The 25,740-nt window shown below is 31.7% G+C and overlaps 1 long non-coding RNA gene across 3 annotated transcripts in view; it reads left to right on the forward strand.

The window, feature by feature from the left end:
* The window catches only part of LOC107970692 (uncharacterized), a 55,647-nt gene extending 31,928 nt beyond the window's left edge, over positions 1-23,719 (forward strand). Inside the window, exons 5-8 of one of the 3 annotated variants that reach the window (XR_001713455.3) lie at positions 4,926-5,027; positions 7,838-7,892; positions 22,471-22,503; positions 23,228-23,719. This is a non-coding gene — a long non-coding RNA (uncharacterized LOC107970692). Of the gene's footprint in view, positions 1-4,925; positions 5,028-7,837; positions 7,893-8,356; positions 8,412-22,470; positions 22,504-23,227 lie in introns of those variants that run through there. The other 2 variants (XR_001713454.2, XR_010155455.1) reach the window with 2 other exon arrangements.
* Positions 23,720-25,740: the final 2,021 nt, after the last annotated feature.

The following is a 25,740-nucleotide window of genomic DNA, read 5'->3' on the forward strand; positions in this document are numbered from 1 at the left end:
AATTGTAAGCAAGAAGCACAGTCCAATATGGTCTTGCTTTCTGTTTCTTTTTTTCTAATTATTTTGAATTCATTTCAAAGTTACAGTAAAAAATTAAGAAAAGTTAAAAGTTTTCATATATCCTTCATACAGATAATCCATTCAAGTTTTGAAAACTATACCAATAATGTATTTTACTTAAAAAATGTCTAACCCAAGATCATTTGTTGCACTTAGATGTCATTTAATCCAGAAAAATTCTTCAGTCTCTCTTGACCTTAATGTCCTATACATTTTTGAAGATAACAGAAAAGTTGTATATTAGATTATCTTTTAATTTGGATTTATTTGATACTTCTTCATGATTAGATTTAGATTATGCCTTTGGGGCATAAATATCACAGGAAAACTGCTGTATTTGTGTCATTGAATCCTAATAGTTGCCATGCCATGTCAATTTTTCTCACTATTTGTGATGTTTGATTTAATTACTTGAAGTGACATCAGCAAGGATTCTTTTCTGTAAAATTACTTCTTTTTCTTTGTAAATAAGTAAGCAGTCTGGAGGAGACACATGGAGACTCAGTAGATACCCTATTTCATACTCAGGTTCTAGTAACGTTTTAGCATCAATTGATATTACTTACCTGAATGTAATAATTGTAATGATGCTTATCAAGGGTGATTTTCTAATTTTATATTTTTTCTATGTTTATTTTAGGCATACTACTGTAATGCAATTTTTCTCCACCCATTCTTTCATTCGTTTATACTGGGGTGTTCTTGTGGATTCTCATTTTATTCAATGTAATATAAAGGTGTGTATGTATGTCGGGGGAGTGCTTGTACACACACTGTACTCATGATCATTATTTATTTTGACACTCTATTATTCAGTTCATCCAGTAATCAGTATATCCTCTTCAAACTGGTTTCCATGTCCTGAAAATATGCCATTAATTCTTTGAGCATTTCCTTGCTTTCTTTTATGGCAAAATATTCCACTCTTATCTAGTTCTTTCCCTGCTCCAGTCCTAAGATCAACTTCTTCAAGGAATAGTGGTTCCACTTAGAAGAGAATATTTATAGACTGAGTTCTGAGTTCTTGGTATTCTTATTTCTACAGGGAATTTGCTAGTCCTAGGCCCTGTCAGTGGATAAACTTACAAAATATATGCATGCATATGCATATACATGAGTACACCTACACAAACACACATACACAGACTTTTACATCTGCAATTATGTTTTTTAATCTATTAGTTCACATTTATACTTCCAAATTCAATCTATTACTGCAGGATTTATTTTCTTGCATGTGCCCTTTTCATATTTGAATATTTTTCTCCAAGTGTGAAATTTGGCTCCAGTTTTCCTCAATGTATTTATTTAATCCCCCTGTATCTAATTCCCAAAACTTGCTGGACCGACACCTCATTTATTTCTGCTTAATGGTTATTTGACTAATTACAAAGGAAGGAAGGAAGGAGGGAATGAAGGAAGGAAGGAGGGAAGGAAGGAAGGAAGGAAGGGAAAGGAAAGAAGGGTGATGAATTTTAACTAATGTGTCTATCAATGTAAACTTCATTTCAATGAAGATATAGAACATTTCTCTCATTCCAATAAGTTCTGTCCTGCTCCTTTTCAGTAAACTCTTCATGACAGTTAAATCACTATCCTAATTTCTATCAGCACAGCTTAGTTGTATCTGTTCTAGAAATTCATGTTAATTGGATCACACAGTATGTATTTCTTTGTGCTTGCTTTGTTCCCATCTGAACATGATTATTTTAAGATTCATCATATTGTATGTATCACTATTTCATTTCTTACTCTTTCTAAGTTATATTACATTTTATAACTACTACACAATTTCTTTATTCATCCATTCCTCAACAACTGAGTTATTTCAGTTTGGGGTTAGTAGAAAAAAGTTGTCATGGAAATTTATACAAGTCTTTTGCATAAATATATTTTTGTTCCTCTTGGGTAAAATACCTGGAAGTATAAGTGTGGGTCATATGATATGGGTATTTTCGTTTCTTAAGAAACCTGGAAATATTTTAATAAGTGGTTGTACCATTTTACACTGCTACCAAATATACCTGATGACACTTTTATATGAAGGAATACATTTTGATATCAATATATGGATGTCTATTCTTATAAAAACATTCATTCGAACCAATCATCTCCAATATGTGTGTTTAATAATATTTAGAACCTTCTAAGAATATTTATTAAATATTATTTCCTCAGGGAGTGAAGATAAACCCTTTAGAGATTGAAAAATGAATGGCACAACAAATTTGCAGGATAAACTCATGAATAGACATATAGTGACTTAATCTGTATAATGCTGTAATCACTGAAGATTTGAAGAAAGGCTTTCTCTCTCTATTTATTTCTCTATTCCCACATATCCAATGGGAACTACTAGGTGACCAAAGTGTTTCATCTGGAAAATTATTTAAAATTAATGACTAAAATGAAAAATAGCATGTTGATCTGATATCACATATTTAATAGTGTATGAAGTGCTAATCTTTCCTCACCAGTGCTTCCCAGTGCGAATTTCTGCTTGCCTTATTATTTTTATGGTTTACCTGAGCATTATATAATGCCATATTGAAAAAGTTCTATTTTCTTCAAACATTCATCTAAGCCATAATTAATTGATTTGTTCCTGTATTGAGGAGAAACATTCTTTCCGATGAGGCATAAACTATAAACTCATTTTTCCATAATTGACAAGATTGTGATAATACATTTAAAGAATCTTAAATTAATTTTACAGAATTAATATTTATATGTTTACTTCTGTTTGTCTCACCACACATCAAAAATTTACCATAACAGAAAAGCCATTAAAATAAAAGAGCAGCAGAATTAGAGGCTATAAAAGTTCTCATAAAATAGTAACATTTGCAATGTGAAATATTATATACAATTCTGGATAATTTTAGTGTTCTAAGACATTATATATTATTAAACAGGAAATAGCCTCAAGCATGTACATTTTGATAATGAAGATATATGTAAAATAAATACTTTATAGCCATACTTTATCTTAGTAATTATACACAGCATTAATAAAAGAAAATAATTAAGTATAAACATACTAAAATGGTGGTCTGGTTATGCATTTGTTAAGTAGAACTGATTTATTTTCTATTATACGCATTTAAACTAATATTTAGCAGCCTCATTTACCTTTACAAAACTAAAACTCACTATTGTAAGAGAAACATTTTCATAAATCTATTGATCTCTACTTATTTTAGAACAAACTCTTGTATAGAGTGAAGAATGCAAAAGTAAGTTTGACATGCTTTGCTCAGTGAGTTATACAAACTAGCTTTGCCATGATACTCAGTGAAAAATACTCTTAGGTAAACCTTCATTTAATTGGAAAAAATACTCCTCCTCTTTATTTTTTACTAGGAAACATGTGTCTCAACAATTACCAACCCATGCCTCTTATTCTTTGACATTAACTACATTAAATTTTGACAATATATTTGATAAAATACAGAACAAGCATTCTTACTATTATAAGCATAGCATTTATTAAGATAAACTAGTAAGAGAGTATGTAAGAAAAAATACTATAAGAAAGAACATAAATATTTGTATAATATTAGTATTTTATGACTACTCAGGAAGCAAATAATGTAGATTATAAGATTGCAGCAGATAGCTCATATCCCCCTTATTCTTCTGTTTTGTATTTTACAACATAGCTTTCAGATATTAGTTTTACTGAGTAAATAAAAAACAGATGAGACAAATTAATGAAAACAAGGCTCTAAGTTCCAATAAATAGATTAAATAAAGAGCCAACTAAAGAGAAATAATATCACTTGTTCAGTTCATTCATAGGGATACAGCAAAACTTCACAATAGCATTATACACAAAAATCTTGAAATTACCAAAATTTGCTCGTATTATAATATTAAGACTCTACTGTACATATTACAGCATAGTTAAGCCATCTGGGTGACTTAATTATATCTCAATGGTCTAAGAAATATTTACTGCTAAAAACATTTATATTTTTTCTTCTATCGAAGACAAATAAATTAGTGTATCACTTTTTTAAAAGAAAAATGTAGAAGTGTGAGGAGGCAGAACTGAGGTATTTACACACATTTTCATAATATTTATGTGAATTTATAGTAAACATAAAGTAAGAAAAACTTGACACAATACTAACTGAAAATTACTTCAGTGTTTTGTGTTTTATTGTGTATGGAAGAAAAGAAAAAACAGAGTTACAAATCTAAAAGTGACACACATGAAGAATGCTTATTGGACAACAAATTATCCTAGAAGCTAAATAAATGTTCAGGAAAATACTTTTTCTTAATGATAAAGGTAGTTTTTAAAAAGCAATAAGATAATCAAAGAAGAGTTGCAAGTTAACAATGATTGATGATAAAATACATAAGAGGGCGAAAAAAAGTGAGTTAGTGATTTAAAAAATGGAAGGGAAAGTTGCTCTGGGAAATAATTATAGAAATCAAAATCATTTGGTGTATTGAATGATAATATTAAGTTTGCCTAAAAACATTCTGAAAACTATAAGACAGTTTTGAGAAAAGTATAACATAAAATGGACAAGAAAACAGTGTGTATATTGATATAGAAAGCCTTCAAAAATACAGTATTAAACAAAAGTAAGTAGTCTATTATTATTCTTTGATACAATAATTTTACTAAATATGTACTAAAAAGTTATTCATATGCATAAGTACATATATATTCAAGATATATGCACATATACATATGTAATTCTTCTAAATATGGATATGGGCTTAGATAAAGTAGGCCCTACTCTGCACACACAATTTCTGTAATGATGAAGTTAAAGCAAAGTTAATGTAATATTAAGTTAATGCTGAAAAAAATGTTAAGTCATTCTCTACTCTTATGTTTCTTCCAGTAGTATGATGCCTCTGGCTTCCCTCTATCACACGTCTTCTTGTCGAATAAAGGTTTTTCATAAATGTGAGTGTGGAAGAAGAAACCAGGTATGTCCACATAGGTAAGTCCCTTCACCCTCACCTCTCTGGACTATGGCTGACTGCACAGGTCATAGGTTCTTAAATTCGTTATACTTTGGGTTGTCAATAGCCAGTATTAACAGGTCTTTCCTCTAGAAAGTGGAAAGAAATATTTTTTTTTAAAATTACTAGCTATTACGTAATACAATTTTTAAATGAATAATTTCTAATTGCTTTCACGAAAAAATTTTTAAAAGCTTTAATTTTTAAAGCTAAATAAGTATGCTATTGTTGGAATTTTTACAAAACAATTTAAAAAAAGGAATGATAATTTTATAAAAATTTTGTTCCCATATACTTAAGTGAGAAAGAGTTTCTCACTTAACACTATACAACAAACAATAGGGATAAAATGAAACATGGTACTAAAGGATGAATATTGTCTTATTTAGGATTAAATAATATCCATCCACAGACAATAACCAATTACAATAATTAGTAAACATATTTGCCCAGTAAGGAATTCAGTTATAGTAAAAGTTTCCTTATTTTTAATTTTTGTTTGCTTGAGGACTTATTTACTAGTAATTTTAATGAATTCTCATTTGTGACTAAAAACTAACTTAGAACCATAGAGGCCAATATTTTTTTAAAAATAAATTATAATATTTAATCCACATTTTTGCAGAAAGTTATAATAATTAAATCAATATAACATTATAAAGCATGAAATATATTACAATAAACTCTTTGGGTGTGATGAAATAAAAATACACATCAAATATTTATGAATAAACCAAAATTTCTCTTGGAGATGAGCTTTTTGATGTATTTCAAAATGTTTACTTATAGGTTTCAAAATGTTGTATTAACAGTGTAATGTAATAGTATTTTAAAACATTTATATTTAAAACATGTTGAAATGACTGTTTACATTTAAATTAATATAAAAACTGTAGGAAGTAAAGTGAAAAAATATGAGAGAATATATGCTTTCTCAAATAATTTTTAGTGGAAAGCATAAGCCAAAAGACATGCACTTATTTTTTATTTTAACTTTTTGATTATGAATACATAATAGTTGTACAAATTTATGGAGTACATGTGATATTTTGACACAAGCATGCAACATATAATGATCAAATCAGTGTAATTGGGGTATCTATCACTTCAAGCATGTACAATTTGTTTGTGTTAGGAAAATTCCAATTACATTCTTTTTTTTTTATTTTGAAGTACGCAATACATTATATTGTCATCCTATTGTGGATACAGTCATCCTATTATGCAACCAAAACACTAGATTTTATTCCTTCTATCTAACTGTAGTTTTATACCCATTAACGATCTTAACTTTATCCCCTGCTTCACTGTTTCCCAGCCTCAGGTAACCATCACTCTACTCTGTATCTTCATGAGTCCAATTTTGTTTTCTGAGCTGCCACATATTAGTGAGAAAAATGCAGTATTTGTCATTCTGTGCTTGGCTTATTTTACTTAACACAATGTCCTCCAGTTTCATTCATGCTTTTATAAATGACAGGATTTAATTTTTTTATGGCTGAATCTTGTATTTTGTATTGGAATCACATTTTCTTTATCCCTTTATGCCTCCATGGACACTTAGGTTGAGTTCACATCCTGTGTACTGTAAATAGTGCTGCATAGGAGTGCACATAAGTCTTCAATATACTGATTTCCCTTTCTTTGGGGTATATACACAGCAGCAAGATTGTGGATCATATAGTAGTCCAATTTTAATTTTTTGGGTCACCTCCATATTCGTTCTCCATAGTGGTTTTACCAATTGACATTTCTACCAACAGCGTACAAGGGTTTTCTTTTCTCAAAATCTATACCAGCATTCGTTATTGCCTGTTTTTTTAAGCAATTTTAATTGAAATGAAATAATATCTGATTGTAGTTTTAATTTGCACTTATTTAACGATTAATTGTGCTGAGCATTTTTTTGGGTACTCTTTGGCCATTTGTATGTCTTCTTTTCAGAACTATCTATTCGGATTGCCTGCTTTTTAACTGGAATCTTTCATTTTTTCTATTGAGTTGTTTGAGCTTATATGTTATGGTTATTAACACCCTGTCAAATGGGTTGCAAATATTTTCTCCAAGTTTGTGGGTTCTTTCTTCACTTTGTTGGTTGTGTCCTTTGCCGCACAGAAGCTTTTTCATTTGATGTGATTCTGTGTCCATTTTTGCTTTTGTTCCCTGTGCTCTGGAGGTCTAACTCATGAAATCCTTGCCCAGACCAATGTTCTGAAGTGTTTCTCTAATGTTTCCTTCTGCTAGTTTCATAGTTTTGAGATATAAGTATCTAATCAATTTTGATTGGATTTGTGCATGGTGAGAGATACAGTTCTAGTTTCATCTTTTGCATATGGATATTCCAGCACCATTTATTACAGAGACTGTCTTTTCTCCAATGTATGTTCTTGACACCTTTGTTGAAAGTGAGTCGACTGTAAACATGTGGATTTATTTCTTGGTTCTCTATTCTGTTGCATTGGTCTAAGTGTCTGTTTTTTCTGCAAATACCTCGCTGGTTTGGTTACTAAAGTTTTGCAGTATAATTTGAAGTCAGGCAATATGATGCCTCCAGTTTTATTCTTTTTGCTCAGGAATTCTTTGGCTCTTCTGGATTGTTTGTGGTTCCATATAAATTTAAGGATCTTTTTTTTTAATTTATGTGAAGAACTTCACTGGTATTTTGATAGGGATCACATTAAATCTGTAGATTGCTTTGGGTAGTATGAACATTTTAACAGTACTGACTCTTCCAAACCATGAATGTGGAATACCTTTCATTTTTTTTTTTTTTTTTTTTTTTTTTGAGGAATGAGACAGAAAAAATGGAAAGGAAGAACTCAACTTATCCTTGTTTACAGAAGGTACGATCTTATGTTTAGAAAACCCTAAAGAGGCAACCAAAATAACTATTAGAACTGATTTAAAAAATCAGTAAATTTGCAGAATGCAAAATCATCACACAAAAATCAATAGCATTTCTATAAACCAAAAGTGAACAATCTGAAAAAGAAATCAGGAAAACAATCCAATTTACAATAACTATAAATAACATAAAATGCAGTGAAAACTGTAAAATATTGATGAAACACATTGAAAAGACATGTATTTATGGTTCAATTTCCATTTTATAGATGAGGGCTGTGAAGACAGGTGAAATTATTGCTAATGTAGAAAATGAAAAAATCTAAACAGTACTTTCAGGACAAATGGTATTTATTTCCACCAGATTATATTTTTAATATATTTTAAGTGATAAAAATATGTAGCTGATAATTTAGTCCTAAAATTATATAATCACATATGCTGTCTAATTTCTCAAATTTAGGACCCCATGATGGAGTCAAAAATATCATCATACTTTGGATTACTTGTGTATGTATATATGTATGTATGTATGTATGTATGTATGTGTTTGCTTACCACTCTACACATGGTATAATGTTGAAAGCTTCTTTAGATATTGCTTTTGTGGAGAAACTGAGGCTCAAGATAAAAGGTTATTTTTGCCTTTGTTAAATAATTCATTCTTGATGTGTCTAACCAAACTAGGCTCTAGGACTACGGGTTGCTCATTTGCATTTGTATCAATTCCACGAAACTCTAATTTGTATGAAATTAAATTAGTCACATTACAAAGTTGGAAAATATTTCTTTTAATTTTTACTGGACACCTTATATTTTTGTCATATTTTGCTATAGGTATTTGGATAAATGGACAGAAAACTAAATCCAAAAAAAAAAAAAAGTGTATTCTTGAGGACAGCCAGCTAAGTCAAACTTAAGGGTGAAGAGTTTGTGTATGAGTCAAGAGTTTAACAATGGAGGCCATTTGTCAAACTGGTTGTGTGTAGCAATACAAACATTTGCCACAGGTGGTGGAAATAGACACCGAATTCAAATAACAGGAAAAAGTAGAAAGTAAGGAAGTAGAGACAGCAAATGTAAACTATTTTCTCAAGAATCTTGGCCGTGCCTTCCATAAAGATAAAAATGACGTACTTTAGCACTGAGAAACAAGTGATCGAATCTTGCTTATGACACTTTTTAATAGCTGTGTGATTTGGGGCAAGCCACAAACTGTTGAAAGCTCAGCCTCTCAAGATGCGAACTGAGGGTAAAAATATCTATATCAGCTGAGTGCGGTGGCTCACGCCTGTAATCCCAGCATTTTGGGAGGTCGAGACGGGCTGATCACGACCCGTCTCGTCAGGTCGTGAGTCCAGCCTGACTAACATGGTGAAATCCCATCTCTACTAAAAATACAAAAATTAGCCGGGTGTGATGGTGCAGGCCTGTAATCCCAGCTACTCAGGAGGCTGAGGCAGGAGAATCACTTGAACCCGGGAGGCACAGGTTGCAGTGAGCCGAGATTGTGCCGCTGCACTCCAGCCTGGGTGACAAAGTGAGACTCCGTCTCAAAAAATAAATAAATAAATAAATCTATCTCATGGGGTTATTGCAAGCATTATAGGAAATTATCTATTAAAAGTAATTAACACACTTCTCATCATACAGTAAGTATGTAACACATAGAGTACACAACACTAAATACAGTATAAAGAAATAGCTAATTTAAGGGTATATTTTGCACAATAATTTTAAATATAAAATGTGCTTAAAATAATTCATAAAAATTATTGAAGGAATTAATTCATATTCAAATTATTGGGAGCATTTTAATTTAATATATATTTTTATTAAGATAAAAACAAACAAACAAACAAACAAAATCATTTTATTCTAGATAGGGAGACCAAACAGAAATTCCTGACTTGATGAAAGGTAACTGTTTTAGTCTTCTCATATTGCTATAAACAAAATACCTTACACTAGGTAATTTTTAAAGAAAAGAGGTTTAATTGGCTCATTGTTCCTCAGACTGTATAGGAATCACGATGCTGTCATCTGCTTGGCTTCTGGGAGGCCTCAGGAAACTTACAATTATGGTGGAAGTCGAAGGGGAAGTAGTCATGCCTTACATGGCAGTAGCAGGAGGAAGGGGCAGGGAGGTGCTACACACTTTTTAACAACCAGGTCTTATGATAACTCATTCACTATCACACTACAATACCCAGGTAAAAATTCTCCCTCATGATCCAATCACTCCCACTAGGTCCCACCTCCGGCATTAGAAATTACATTTCAACATGACATTTGGGCGGGGACACAGATCCAAGCCATATCAGTTACATAAAATTTTCTATTTTCCAATTTAAAATTAAATACTTTGAATCTAATTGCTAACAAGTTAGATCAACATAAATAACTCTTCATAAATTTCTCTAGATTTATGATTCTCAAACATCTACTAAAAATTATGACAGACAGAAATAATGTTAATCCCAGCCTCTGCCCCTCCTATTGTTACTTTGTAGCTAATTTGGGGTGCTATGAATTTGGTTGTTAGAAGAAATTCAGTAAAAAATTTATGACCAATTCTTAAAAATGTTTTAGCCATGTGTTTATATACATGCCTGTCTGATTTTTTTCTTGTTACAGATATAACCTGATTTGAAAGTCACAGGAATAATCTGATTTGAAACCATGATAGATCATGATAGTCACCAAAAAGTAGTTAACATTTTCATTTTTATGACTACATGGGTGATATGCATAAAAGTATAACAATACTCCTCACTGGACTCTAATTTAGAACCAAGCAAGCCTTTGTTTTTCATGTATTTTTATCAAATTAAAATAACATCCTTTATTTCTCAGCAAAAGTATGTTTTCATTTTCATCATGTTTTGTATATTTATTTTGCTGTTGTGCAAAAGATAGTGTCATTTTATTTGGTGGTACAATACTTTCAGAACTGTTTAAAAAAGTTAAGGTTAAATAATTATTATCTAGTTTATGTGCATAAAAAATTAATGTAAAAAAATCCCACAATATTTTGCAATTTGACTAGTGTAGATCAAATATAAATGTTTATTTAGTATGATTTTTAGAATTATATAGAAATCTGATTATTTTGGCAATTTGATGTTTTTTATCTGTTCTTGTATGGAAAAAAGAAAAATGTTAGATTTGCGTATTGCTCTTACTAAATTGACATTAATTCTTATATAATATGATCAAATAGGTGTTTGCAATAAAATTGTATGTGTTGCTTTGATATACTCACATATGAAGGACTATTTGTAATAATTTTGTAGTAAAATTCATAGTTTTATTTTAGAAGCCTCCAATATTTCAGGTGTGAAACTTTATAAGAAAAATTCAGGTTTTCTGCAGTATTATTGAAAGGCAAAACAAATCGTGAGCAGTACATAACTTAAGTGAGATATTAATGTTTTTATATCTATTTATACATTTAGCATTTATACTACTTTCTCAGTATATTACTAATTATAAAACGATATAACACTTATCTATGTAACTGAGCAAAACCACCTACAAACTGTCAACAAATGTTGATGCACCTCTTCTGTAAAAACGTAATGGTTATTTTCCTGTGGCATCAGAATATTAAATTTGAGATACACTGTGATTAATTGATCAAGGACAGTTCTTGTTGAGTAATTATATTTAAGAAGGATCTGTCAATACCATTTGCTTTCAATTGTCATATTAAATCTAAGATAATGAGTACAGGTGTACTGAGTGATGTATGAAATAATGCAATTGAGTGAAAAAATTCAAATAAAAATATAGATAATTAAGAACTAAAAGTAGGCAAAGTAAGATAATAGGGTGAGATTCATTGACTGCCTTCAGGATACTGAAAAATCAAACAAGCCTGCCAATGATTTAAATGTTCCACTTAGTACACTGAAAATATTTCCTAGACATACTTCATAAAATAGCATCATGAGGCCTAGACAAGGTCACAAAGTAATATTTAAACTAATACCAAATGATCTAAAACTTAAAAAACTGGTGTGGTCCAAGGAGAACATGGTTAATAGTTTTATAGAGGAGTATCAAATGTAATTTATAATTCCAAAACTATAACTAGGAGGAAATTAACATATTATTGTATTAGAATTTACCATATTCTGATTTTGCAGTTCTCAAAAAATATATGTTTACATGTATAAGTTGTTTGTAAGTAGCATGCTCTCAGAACTCAGTAAATATGTGTATTTTGCAAATCAGATGAGATTTACCATTTAATGAAGAAAATAATTTAAAAAGGAAAAGTTATACACATAAAAGCCATGATGTTAAGTTAAAATATTCCCCTAATCAGAAGTATAATTATAAAACCAAGCTAAGACCAAAATGAATAAAATAGTTCTTTAAAACATAGTATATAATGTACTAAAATTCTGAAAGTTATTTATAAAGCTTGTGTACAGGCCCAGATTAAATAAGAAAATATTTTATCATTTAGAAAGTTATTTATTTAATTCAATGTGTAATTATTTAACTAACCTAATCTCAGTTTGCACACCTCGGTAGTATGGTTGTTGTTACCTGCTACCTGTGGTTGATCACTTTAATGAATTGCAATATACTGAAAGCTCTCCAGTTATTAATGCTTTGCTGTAGGATTAAAGCTATTGTCAAATTCAGAATAATTTATCCAGTGTTAATTATAAAGGTGTTTATTAGATGTCTCTGTAGAAATAATAATTTTATTTTATCTTTAAGTTCCATAGAGTAGGAGTACCAGGTTTCAAATGGTTGGAAAAATTAAATGTTAGAAAATGGAATTGTTAAATTCAAATGTTTATTATTGTTCAAATCATCAAGTTAGGAAAGAGAAAATTGATGTGCAACTTGTTCTCCATACCAGTTATGACTTAGCATTTTAAACAATTAAGAAAAATAGTTCCAAACTACAATGTATAGACTACCATGAAAAAAAAATGCTCACTTTCTCAAAATATATGTGAGTTTTGATTAGGAGACTTCAAATTACAGTACTCAGCTTACAGATGTATTGAGGTCATCTATAGTGTTGACCCACATATCTCTGGGATAAAAGATAAAATGTTGGAAAAGCAGTTCTTGCATTTTTTCTAGCTGTTTAGTTTCTTTTGGGATGTGTGCCCAGTTTTCCTACATCTTCCATTACTAAAGAGATTGTGGTAATATGGATTTTTTTATGACAAGGATATTGATAAAATTCCTGATGTACACACACAAATTATATTCATATAGTCTTGTGTGAGGTTTGTGAGTAATACATAGACTGTATTCAGAGTTTTAAAATTAATTGTTCTTTAAATTTTAGGATAGTCCTTTACACAAAATAATTCATTGATTTATGGAAAGTCTGCAATGAAAAATGACATGTACAATCTCATAAGTGTTTTGTCAGCTTCTAAATTGTGAAGAAAAAAACCAAAATATTTCAAAATTGGTTAAGTTGGATGCTTTCCCTTTCTCCAAATTTAAGTGGTGTGCACCAAAGCCCCTAGGAGACTCTAAGATTTTCAAAGTGACTTAAATCCTTCTTAGTTGTTTGAAAGTTGTACCTGATTTCAAGGATAGCTTTTTATCCTAATAAAATTTTTTGATAAAGGATACATATTATATCACATAGTTCATACTATGTAACAGAGTTTTTTTCTTTTACTGAAAGTTTATTTTTATACTTTGTAGAGACAGTTCTTTTTTTATTATTATTATACTTTAAGTTTTAGGGTACATGTGCACAACGTGCAGGTTAATTACATATGTATACATGTGCCATGTTGGTGTGCTGCACGCATCAACTCGTCATTTACATTAGGTATATCTCCTAATGCTATCCCTCCCACCTCCCCCACCCCACAACAGGCCCCCCGGTGTGTGATGTTCCCCCTCCTGTGTCCATGTGTTCTCATTGTTCAATTCCCACCTATGAGTGAGAACATGCGGTGTTTGGTTTTTTGTCCTTGCGATAGTTTGTTGAGAATGATGGTTTCCAGCTTCATCCATGTCCCTACAAAGGACATGAACTCATCCTTTTTTATGGCTGCATAGTATTCCATGGTGTATATGTGCCACATTTTCTTAATCCAGTCTATCATTGTTGGATATTTGGCTTCGTTCCAAGTCTTTGCTATTGTGAATAGTGCCACAATAAACATACGTGTGCATGTGTCTTTATAGCAGCATGATTTATAATCCTCTGGGTATATACCCAATAATGGGATTGCTGGGTCAAATGGTATTTCTAGTTCTAGATCCCTGAGGAATTGCCACACTGACTTCCACAATGGTTGAACTAGTTTATAGTCCCACCAACGTTGGTGAGACAGTTCTTAATATGTTGCCCAGGCTGGTCTTGGACTCCTGGCCTCAATCAATCCTCACACCTTGGCCTCCCAAAGTGTTAGGGTTACAGCTGTGAGCCACCACACTTGTTTTAGGAACTGTACAAGGTGTTTGCTAGAATCTTCATCCAGTCTTCGACTCCTACTCTAATGAATCCATTCTGGAGTTTTCAATTTCCTGATGGTAACAGGCTTCCAAAGGCTCTTAGCTACCCTGAGAACATATAGGAAATGCCAACAGGAAATGGAGAGGTCTCCACTGGGATCAGAAATACTCCTGGAGTTGTGGAGGCCAAGATGTCCAAGGTCATTGGGCCACATCTGGTGGGATCTTTCCTGCCGGTGGGGACAGTGATGAATCCCAGGGCTGCGCAGGGTATCATATGGTAAGAGGGCTGAGCATGCTAGCTCAGGTTTCTCTTCTTTGTATGGTTTTTATTGTATTGATTTTCATTCCAGTAATTTTTGGGGAACAGGTGGTGTTTGTTTACATGGATAGGTTCTTTAGTGGCAATTTTTGACATGTTGTTGCACCCATCACCCAAGCAGTATAACCGTGCCCAATGTGTAGTCTTTTATCCCTCACCCCCTCCCGCCTTTCCCTCTGAATCCCCAAAGTCCATTGTATCATTCTTACGCCTTTGCATCCTCATAGCTTAACTCCCACTTATAAGTGAGAACATACAATGTTTGGTTTTCCATTCCTGAATTAATTCACTTAGAATAATGGTTGCCAACTCCATCCAGATTGCCGTGAATGACATTATTTCATTCTTTCCTGTGACTGAGTAGTATTCCATGGTGTGTGTGTTTGTGTGTGTGTGTGTGGATGTGCGTTTCTTGCTCTCTCTCTCTCTATAGATAGATAGATAGATAGATAGATAGATAGATAGATAGATAGATAGATAGATTCATTCTTTCATTCCTTTTTATGGCTGAGTAGTATTCCATTGTGTGTGTGTGTGTGTATATATGTTTATGTGTGTATATGTATATGTGTGTGTATATATATATATGTATATACATTCTTTCATTCCTTGTTATGGCTGAGTAGTATTCCATGTTGTGTGTGTGTGTGTGTATGTGTATGTATATGTGGGTGTATATATATGTATATACATTCTTTCATTCCATTTTATGGCTGAGTAGTATTCCATGTTTGTGTGTGTGTGTGTGTATGTGTTTCTCTCTCTCTCTCTCTCACTCTCTTTCTATAGATAGATTCATTATTTCATTCTTTTTTACAGCTGAGTAGTATTCCATAGTGTGTGTGTGTGTGTGTGTGTGTATGTTTGTGTATATGTATATGTGTGTGTATATATATGTGTATACATTCTTTCATTCCTTTTTATGACTGAGTAGTATTCTATGGTGTGTGTGTGTATATATATATGTGTGTGCATATATATATAGGAATTTTTATATCATATATATACACTTATGTATATACACACACACACACACACACACACATATATATATATATATATATACACACACATATATAATCACATTTTCTTTATCCACTCATTGATTGATGGGCATTTGGGCTGCTTCCATATTTTTGCAATTGTGAATTGTGCAGCTATAAACGTGTGTGCAAGTGTCTTTTTCATATAATGACTTCATTTTTTCTGGGTAGATACCCAGTGGTGGGGTTGCAGAATCACATGGTAAATCTACTTTTGGTTCTTTAAGGAATCCTCATATTGTTTTCCATATGGGTTGTACTAGTTTATATTCCCAGCAGCAGTGTAAATGTGTTCCCTTTTCACCACATCCACACCAACATCTATCATGCTTTGATTTTTTAATTTGGCCATTCTTGCAGGAGTAAGGTGGTATTGCATAGTGGTTTTGATATGCATTTCCCTGATAACTAGTGATGTTGAGCATTTCTTCATATGTTTATTGGCTATTTGTATATCTTCTTTTGAGAATTGTCTATTTATGTCCTTAGCCCATGTTTTGATGGAATTTCTTTATCCTTGTTGATTTGTTTGAGTTCCTGGAGTAGATTTCACATATTAGTCCTTTGTTGGGTGCGTAGTTCATGAAAATTTTCTCCCACTCTGTAGGTTGTCTGTTTACTCTGCTGATTATTTCTTTTGCAGCATGAAGCTTTTTAGTTAATTAAGTCCCATCTATTTATCTTTGTTTTTTGTTGCATTTGCTATTGGGTTCTTGGTCATTAACTCTTTATCTAAGCCAATGACTAAAAGAGTTTTTCCAGTTTTATCTTCTAGAATTTTTATGGTTTCAGGTCTTATATTTCAGTTTTTGGTCCTCTTGAGTTGATTTTTGTATAAGATGAGAGATGAGAATCCAGGTTTATTCTTTAATATGTTGCTTGATGATGATCCCAGCACTATTTGCTAAATAGGGTGTCCTTTACCCACTTTATGTTTGTGTTTGCTTTGTCAAAGATCAGTTGACTAGATTTAGCTTTATTTCTCAGTTCTCTATTCTGTTACATTGGTCTATGTGCCTATTTTTATATCAGTACCATGCTGTTTTGATGACTATGGCCTTGTAGTATAGTTGTCAGGTAATGTGATGCCTCCAGATTTGTGGTTTTTGTTTGTTTTTGCTTTGTCTTTCCTTGGCTATGCAGGCTCTTTTTTGGTTCCATATCAACTTCAGGATTTTTTTTTTCTAATTCTGTGAAGAACAATGAGAGTATTTGATGGGAATTGCATCAAATTTGTAGAATTGCTTTTTGCAGTATGATTATTTTTACAATATTGATTCTACCCATCCATGAGCTTGGAATGTGTTTCTATCTATTTGTGTCATCTTTGATATCTTTCAGCAATGTTTTGTAGTTTTCCTTGTAGAGGTCTTTCACCTCCTTGTATAGGTATTTTCCTAAGATACTTAAGTATTTTGTTTTTGAAACTATTGTAAAAGGAATTGAGTTCTTGATTTGATCCTCAGCTTGGTTACTCTTGGTGTATAGTGGTGCTACTTATTTAGATACGTTGATTTTTGTATCCTGAAACTTTACTGAATTTATTTATCAGAGCTTTTTTTTTTAAAGATGAGTCTTTAGGGTTTTCTAGCTATACAATCATATCATCAGTGAACAACAACAGAATGACTTCCTCTTTATCAGTTTGGAAACCCTTGATTTCTTTCTCTTGTCTTATTGATCTGGATAGGAGTTCCAGTACTATGTTGAATAGAAGTGGTGAAAGTGGGCATTATATTCTTGTTCCAGTTCTCTGGGGGAATGCTTTCAATTTTTTTTTGTTGTTGTTCAGTAAACTGTTGGTTGTGGGTTTGTCATAAATGGCTTTTATTACCTTAGGGTGTGACCCTTCTATGCTGATTTTGCTGAGAGTTTTAATCATAAAGGAATGCTGGATGTTGTAAAATGCTTTTTCTGTGTCCACTGAGCTGATTATATATTTTTTGTTTTTAATATTGTTTATGTGATGTATTACATTTATTGACTTGCATATGTTAAGCCATCTCTGCATTCCTGGTATGAAACCCACTTTATCATGGTGAATTATCTTTTTAATAAGCTATTGAATTCACCTAGTATTTTGTTGAGGGGTTTTGCATCTATGTTCATCAAAGATTTTGGTCTGTAGATTTCTTTTTTGGTTATGGCCTTTCTTGATTTTGAATTAGGGTGACACTGGCTTTATACAATGATTTGGGGAGAATTCCCTCTTTCCCTGTCTTTTGGAATAGTTTCAGTAGGATTGGCACCAATTTTTCTTTGAATGTCTGATAGATTCACCCGTGAATACATCTGGTTCTGAACTTCTTTTTTTTGGCAATTTTGTTATTGCCATTTCAATCTCACTGCTTGTTATTGGTGTGTTAAGAGTTTCTATTTCTTCCTGGTTTAATCTAGGAGGGTGGTAAATTTACAGGAATTTATCTGTCTCCTCTAGGTTATCTAGTGTGTGCACATCAAAGTGTTCACAGTAGCTTTGAATGATATATTGTAGTTCTGTGGTATTGGTAGTAATATCTCCCATTTCATTTCGAATTGAGCTTATTTGGATTTTTCTCTTCTTTTCTTAGTTAATCTCACTAATGGTCTATTAATTTGGTTTATCTTTTCCAAGAACCAGCTTTTTGTTTCATTTATTTTTTGTATTGTTTTTGTTTGTTTTAATTTCATGTAGTTCTGCTCTGATCTTTGATATTCTTTTCTGCTACTGGATTTGGGTTTGGTTTTATCTTGTTTCTATAGTTACTTGAGGTGTGACCTTAGATTATCTATTTGTGCTCTTTTAGACTTTTTGATGTAGACACTTAATGCTATAAACTTTCCTCTTAGCACTGCTTTTGCTGTAAGAGGTTTTGGTAGGTTGTGTCACTATTATCATTTAGTTCAAAGAATTTTTAATTTTCATCTTGATTTCATTATTGACCCAACAATCTTTCAAGAGAAGATTATCTAATTTTCAAGTATTTGCATGGTTTCGAGGGTTTTTTTTTTTTTTTGGTGTTGATTTCCAGTTTAATTCCACTGTGGTCTGAGAGAATACTTGATATAATTTCAATTTTCTTAAATGTATTGAGGCTTGTTTTGTGGCCTATCATATCATCTATGCTGGAGAATGTTCCATTTGTTGATGAACAGAATGTATATTCTGCAGTTGTTGGGTAGAATGTTCTGTAAACATCTGTTAAGTCCATTTGTTCTAGGGTGTAGTTGCTGACTTTCTGTCTCAATGACCTGTCTAGTGCTATCAGAGGAGTATTGAAATTCCCCACTATTACTGTGTTGCTGTCTATCCCATATCTTAGGTCTAGTGGTAATTGTTTTATAAATTTCGGAGCTCCAGGATGGGTGTGGTGGCTGACATCTGTAATCCCAACACTTTGAGGGGCTAAGACTTGAGCCCAGGAGTTTAAGACCAAACTGGACAACACAGAGAGACCCTGTCTCAATTTAAAAAAAAGAGAAAGAAATCAATGAATAAATAAATGAATTTGGGAGCTGCAGTTTTAGGTGAATATATTTAGGATTGTGATACTCTCCTGTTGAACCCGTCCTTATATCATTATATAATGTATATAATGTCCCTCTTTGTCTTTTTTAACTGTTGTGGCTTTTTTATCCTGATAAAATTATTGCATAAGTGATGTGTATTATATCACATGTACATATCATATCATTTACATAGTATGGCAAAACATTACACCACTTAAGCAATATTATTTTAATATCACATTTTATTCTTAAAATTGCCAAATAATTTCTATATAAAGAAATTATCTTAAGCAGTGATTTAATAAATATAATGTAGTTGAATTCATTGCTGAGAGGAAAAACAAAGTATTCTCCATCCTTCAACAGCATTTGACATGCAGTTTGTTACTGTACTTTAATCAGATGAAGCTAACAATAAAAATTTGTCTTATCTTTTCAATTTGTAAGTCTTTGTACTTTAATCTTTTTTAAATTGGATGATCTCATAGTGCTGATATAATCTTATGAAAATGGAGGATATTTAAGACACATTAATCTGATTCACATGTGTAATATGATTTTCCAAGACATGTCAAATGAAATTGGTTTAAAGGTTGTTTTCTGTGTAGTTGCTCAAATGTTGCCAGTATGAGATATGAAGGATTCTTCAATTTACATTTCTAATGTAAAAAAAACTGAGGCTTGATAGAAAAAATAATCTGTACATTGGAGTTATTTAAAAGTACTGCCATTTTGAGGGCATATGTTTTATTTGGGAAACATTCTCTCTACCTCCTGCATCCTGACTTTGAGAAAACATGGAATAACCTCTCCTAATATCAATATCAAATTTCACTTATCTATTAAAATTCACAATTTTAAAAATAAAATCTATTTATTTCTTAGCTATTGTAAGCTTGTGTTTGATATAGTGTGATTGGCATTGTTGTTTTTCTGTTAAGGAATTATTATTCTAACCAGTGCAAACAACTAATTGACAAACTTTTTTAGTTATTAAAAATCAGATTTTACAAAATACTAATAAAGTACATTTTATTTAACTTGATCGGTAAAAAGGTATGCTTCATTTTAATGTACATAATTACCCACAAACTCTTATATACTTTTAAATTGGTGTATGAAGTAACTTAATCTAAGACACTTAATCAAGGAAAAGAGGAAGACATAAAAATGACTTTCTCCTGCTTATCGTCAGATATTTATTTTATGTAACTTACTGATGTTTAAATAATTGTGAAGCATAATTATTTGTAAGATTGGGTTAGGTCGTGCATGCTATGGAAACCAATAACTCAAAAATGTTAGTTATTTGAAGCAAGATAATTTACTTGTTATTCATGTCATTTGTGTACCGTGTATATCCTACAACATAGGCTATCCTTTATATCTCCTTAGTCTGTAATCCAGAATAATAGCAAGGTCTCCATGTGGATGTTGCCATGCTAGAAAGAAATAGAATAAAAATTTTAAAAGATGGAATTTGCAAGTCACTAACTGACTCTAAAAATTCCTTCCTTTTCACTCACATTTTATAAAACTGGGTTCTAAAAGTATTTTCCGTGGACCAGTGACATCAGAATTGCCTAGGAACTTGTTGGAAATGTAAAAAGTTTCTGTCCCTAGCTCCAGAATTACTAAATCAGTAACTCTGGGGTACGCGCCTAGTAATCTATGTTTTAACTAGCTCTTTAGTAGATTTTGATGCTCAATAATGTTTAAAAACCACTGTCTATGGCAAACCTTGTCTAAAACTAACCTCAAAGAAATGGGAATGTACAGTCAATTTAAGTGTTCTGAGGATAATCAGAAATATTTGATGGCTAGTAATAGTGAATACAACATGAGATAAAATATGAGAAAAACATGATTGCTGTTGAGCCCTAGTCATTCCTTTGATAACTATTATTAAACTTAAATTTGTATCACATACTTAGTCAAAGGGAAACCTTGAGTTGCAAAGATACAATATGAATGTGACACTTAAAGCTTACAATATAGATAGAGAGACAGATATTTTACCCAAATTGATGAGTAGTGACATGAAACCGTTTATGTTAATTGCCCATGTGGCCTTGTCAATCAACAAGTATGGGCTGATTGTCTGGAGTTTTATATTGAGACTTCTGAGACAATCATCAGATACATTATAAAAGATTGCTAAAGTCAATCTAATTAGGACTGTTCACATGGGTAGGGAGGAATAAAAGAACACACATGACATGTATTGGTATCTTAGTTTTTTTGTGTGTTGCTATAGTAGTCTGTTTTGTGTGGCTATCACAGACTGGGGTATTTTATAAAGAAAAGAATCTTATTTATCACAATTCTGGAGGTTGGGAAGCCTAATATCAAGGTGCTGGCATCTTGCCAGAGCCTTCATGTTCAGTTATCCAATAGTTGAAGGTGGAAATACAAAAGACTGAACTCACTTTTATAAAAACCCACTTTTGTAATAACTAACTCACTTCTGACTACATGAACCCATTCATGATGGCAAAGGTGTCATGGACTAATTGCCTCTTAATGATCTCACTTCTTAATACCATCACAATGGCCATACAATTTAACATGAGTTTTGGTGGAAGCATTCAAACTGTAGCACTTTGCTATCCCTATTTATTCAAAAAGTGAAACAATTTATGCTAAGATACTAGGTTTAGAAAAGAAAAAAGTATAGAGTAGATAATAAAAATGAATAATTGTCCTAAAGACACATTATATTGGTCTTATACTAAAAGAGTTTCAGAAATTCTGACAGGTGAGAGAGAAACAATATTACATATAGAGTCATTAGTTCCTATATGGCTCTATCTTCTTTTCGATCATATCATTAATAGGCCAGTTTACTTCTTAGCACAAAAGAATAAAGTCTTATTTTTGACTGAATGCATTTTAATTCTTATCTTTACAGAAGAATATTATCTTTTATCTTTTGTTGATTTATCATTGTATGCACTTAAAGCTTTTAAGTCTTCTTTTTAGTTTTGTGTTAACTACCTTTCCAAATAAAAACTCATGAAATATTATTTTATTGAATTGGCACTGTTTCTTTGTAATTAATATTATAAAGCTATTCTGACTTAATTTTATAATTTTCCTTAATAATTTTAAACTTAATTTTATTTAATATTATTTACTGTATCTATTATTACATGCTTGAATTAGTATCATGGATTTATTTAGTCATCTGTATAATTATACAATGCTTATAGTTGTATGGTTGCAAATAATAAAAAGAAATTAAATTTGTTTTTTCCTTAACAATAGTTAAATATGGAACTTCACACCAGGACACAAAAGGTGGGTAATTCTATTTTTATAGGCTTCTTAATGACTAGAATTTACAATAATATTATGGTATAGCAAAACCAATTTATATCTGGATTATAATTTTACATTTTATATTGAATTCTCCATCAAAATTTAAAACGAAACATTTAAGCAAACCTCTAACAAATGTGCACTCATGACAGTGTAGAAAATGTAAAAGTCAAAATAAAAGTAAATATGAAGAGAAGGGACAATCTCTCTGAGGATAATTTTAAGATAATTTACAAATAATTTGCTAACACTAATATTAACTCATACATTATTTGCTTCAATCATCTAAATAGTGTAAATTTCTAGATATGACATAGTTAAAAACAGTTTTAAATTGTCTTTTTTGAGTGGCAAAAAAGTTTAAAAAATTGTGTTGAATTTATTTTTCAATTGAAAATTAAAAACTTTATATTTATTATGTATATGTTGTTTTGAAATATATATATGGTGTGGAATGATTAAATTTAGCTAATTAGCATATGCATCACCTCACATATTTAGCTTTGTTTTTGTGGTGAGGACACTTAATATTTACTCTCTTAGCAATTTTCAAGAATGCATTATTATTAACTATAGTCACTATGTTTTACATGAGATGTCTCATGTTTATTGCTCATATCCCATTGTAATTTTGCATTCTTTGCCAAATAACTCACCAACCCATCCCACACACTAGCCTCACAACTTTATCCTTTCTTTCTAGGACTTCAAACTTTTAGATTCCACAAGTATGTGAAAAGACGCAGTATTTGTCTTTCTGTGCATGGTTTACTTCACTTATCATCATGTACCTCAGGTTCGTCCACGTTGTTGCAAATGACAGGATTTCATTCATTTTTAAGACTGAATAGTACTCCATTATGCAAATATACCAGATTTTCATTGTCTATTTGTTCACTGATGAACACGGTTTAATCCTATATGTTGGCTATTGTGAATAAAGCTGCAATGAATATGAGAGTACAGATATATTCTTGACATATTAATTTTATTTTATTTGGCAATATACCCAATAGTAGCTAGATCATATGAGAGTTCTATTTTTAATTTTTGAGGAACCTTCATACTGTTTTTCATAATAGTTGTTACTAATTTACACTCAGTATACAAGAGTTCCCTTTTCTCCACATTCTTTCCAAAATTTGTTTCCTTTTGTCTTTTTGATAACAGCCACTCTAACTGGAGTGAAATAATATCTCACTGTGGTTTTAATTTTCATTTCTCTGATTAATGATTTTGAGCTTTTTAAAACAAATACTTGTTGGCAATTTGTATGTCATCTTTTGAGAAGTGTCTATTAAAATTTTTTTGCCTATTTTTTAATCAGGTTATTTGTTTTCTTACTATTTTGTTGGTGGAGTTTCTTATATATTTTAGATATTATGTGCAAATATGTCCTTCTATGCTGTAAGTTGTCTTTCTACTCTTGTAAAAACAAGACCCAAATATATACTGCATACAAAAGAGTCACTTCATCTGTAGGGACACAAGTAGTCTGAAAGTGAAGAAATGAAAAACAAATATTCCATCCCAATGAAAACCAAAGAGAGGGAGTAGCTCTACTTATATCATGAAATTGACTTTATGTCAAAAACTGTGAAACAAGAAAAATAAGGTTATTATGCAATGATAAACGAGTTAATTCATCAAAAATGTGTAACAACTGCAAATATATATGCATGCAATATCAGAGCAGTAATTATATAATGCAAATAATAGTAGATCTGAAGTTAGGGATGCACTGTAATATTATAATAGCAGGGTAAGTCAATACGCTACTATCAGCAATGGAAAGATCATCAAGGCAGAAAATCACTAAGAACATATGAGACTTACACTGCATTTTGGAGCAAATGGAGCGAACAGACATACACTGAACATTTTACCCACCATTAGTGGAATACACAATCTTCTCCAGTACACATGGAACATCCTCTATGATAGATCATGTGTTGAGCCACAAAAGGAGTCTTAATGAGTTTTGGAAGATTAAAATAATATCATGTATTTTTTCTGACCACATAGTATGAAACTAGAAACCAGTAATAGGAGAAATTTTAGAAAATTTACAAATACACAAAAATTAAATAACACCCTCCTGAGCAACCAATGGATCAACGAAGACATTAAAAGTGAAATTCAAGTAAAGCACCCTCAGCAAATGTAACAGAACAGAAATTATAATAAACTGTTTCTCAGACCACAGTGCAATCAAATTACAACTCAGGATTAAGAAACTCACTCAAAACCGCTCAATTAAATGGAAACTGAACAACCTGCTCCTGAATGACTACTGGGTACATAACGAAATGAAGGCAGAAATAAAGATGTTCTCTTAAGCCAATGAGAGCAAAGACACAACATACCAGAATTTCTGGGACACATTTAAAGCAGTGTGTGGAGGGAAATTTATAGCACTAAGTGCCCACAAGAGAAAGCAGGAAAGATCTAAAATTGACACCCTAACATCACAATTAAAAGAACTAGAGAAGCAAGAGCAAACACATTCAAAAGCTAGCAGAAGGCAAGAAATAACTAAGATCAGAGCAGAACTGAAGGAGATAGAGACACAAAAAACCCTTCAAAAATCAATGAATCCAGGAGCTAGTTTTTTGAAAACATCCACAAAATTGATAGACCGCTAGCAAGACTAATAAAGAAGAAAACAGAGAAGAATCAAATAGACGCAATAAAAATTGATAAAGGGGATATCACCACCGATCCCACAGAAATACAACTTACCGTCAGAGAATACTATAAACACCTCTACGCAAATAAACTAGAAAATCTAGAAGAAATGGATAAATTTCTCGACACATACACCCTCCCAAGACCATAGCAGGAAGAAGTCAAATCCGTGAATAGACCAATAACAGGCTCTGAAATTGAGGCAATAATTAATAGCTTACCAACCAAAAAGAGTCCAGGAACAGATGGATTCACAGCCAAATTCTACCAGAGGTACAAAGAGGAGCTGGTACCATTCCTTCTGAAACTATTCCAATCAATAGAAAAATAGGGAATCCTCCCTAACTCATTTTATGAGGCCAGCATCATTCTGATACGAAAGCCTGGCAGAGACGCAACAAAAAAAGAGGATTTTAGACCAATATCCCTGATGAACATTGATGCAAAAATCCTCAATAAAATACCGGCAAACTGAATCCAGCAGCACCTCAAAAAGCTTATCCACCACGATCAAGTTGGCTTCAACCC

The sequence above is a fragment of the Pan troglodytes genome, chromosome 2 (assembly GCF_028858775.2).
Source record: "Pan troglodytes isolate AG18354 chromosome 2, NHGRI_mPanTro3-v2.0_pri, whole genome shotgun sequence".
NCBI classification, from domain to species: domain Eukaryota; kingdom Metazoa; phylum Chordata; class Mammalia; order Primates; family Hominidae; genus Pan; species Pan troglodytes.